General features: G+C 68.4%; 1 long non-coding RNA gene across 1 annotated transcript in view; it reads left to right on the top strand.

The window, feature by feature from the left end:
- The first annotated feature begins 6 nt into the window (after positions 1-6).
- The window catches only part of LOC109318528, a 2,582-nt gene continuing 1,669 nt past the window's right edge, over positions 7-919 (top strand). The window contains exon 1 of the long non-coding RNA XR_002103267.1: positions 7-611. This is a non-coding gene — a long non-coding RNA (uncharacterized LOC109318528). The remainder of the gene's footprint in view (positions 612-919) is intronic.

Genomic DNA, 919 nt, shown 5'->3' with positions numbered 1-919 from the left:
CGGAGGGAGGGGTGGGGGCGGAGGGGCTGGCGTGTGCCTGTGCAGGGCTTGTCTTGGTGCGTGTGGTGAAGTGCATGGGGCGGGGGGGGCCGGCGGGCACCCCTGGACAGTGGGGTTGAGTGGGAGCTGGCATCTGGCTGTGCTCCAGGCTCTTGCCCAGCTGCAGGAGGTGGGAGCCAGGGACTGGAGATCACCTTGGTCCCTTCTCCCGGCCCCTGTCAGGGGTAGCTTTCCCCTCTCTACACTCAGGGGTGGTGGAGTGGCCAGAAGCTCAGGCGCCTCTGGCTGAGGCAGGGCGCTGCGTGGGTAGGGAGCTGCGAGGGACAGTCTGCTCTCCCAGATCCCACGGTCCCTGGCATCCTTTTCCTCCCCCCCAGCCCTGCATAGGATGGAGCAACCTTTCCTTTATCTCAGGCCCCCTCCTCGGCCTTGCCGCAGGGGTCGGGCTCCTGTTTTCCCCGGACGCACTGAGCGAGGTCTTGTTCCCCAGCTGCGTGGTGGCGACAGAAGCCCTGGCCCTCCGGCTGGCTCAGGGCTGGACTGGGCTTGCTCTGCCCGCTGCCCCAGGGCTGCAGGGAGCCAAGGCATGGAGAAGCCTGCCCGGGCAGGCTGTCCCTGCATGCGCTTGGACCTGACCTGGCCGCATGCTGCTCCCAGCCGGGGCCCCCCTAGCTGCACCCAGGAGGCACGGGCGAGCAGCCGGGCTCTCCCTTGAGGGCAGGCACCAGCCCGATACTGCTGAAGCCCCCCGCCTAGGACTGTGGCAATGGAGGGGGTGGGAGTAGCCTGGCCTCGCTTCTGCTGGAGGACCGGGCAGAGCCTGGGGGAAAGGACGGTGTCTCCTGGCTCCAGCAGGGGTTACTGCTGCGGCAGGGGCTCAGCTGACCTGGCCCCCACCCCCACTGGATGCAAGGCAGAG

The sequence above is a fragment of the Crocodylus porosus genome, unplaced genomic scaffold (assembly GCF_001723895.1).
Source record: "Crocodylus porosus isolate Cpor-Errol unplaced genomic scaffold, CroPor_comp1, whole genome shotgun sequence".
Taxonomy (NCBI): Eukaryota; Metazoa; Chordata; order Crocodylia; family Crocodylidae; genus Crocodylus; species Crocodylus porosus.
This window is presented reverse-complemented; position numbering and strand designations above follow the sequence as displayed.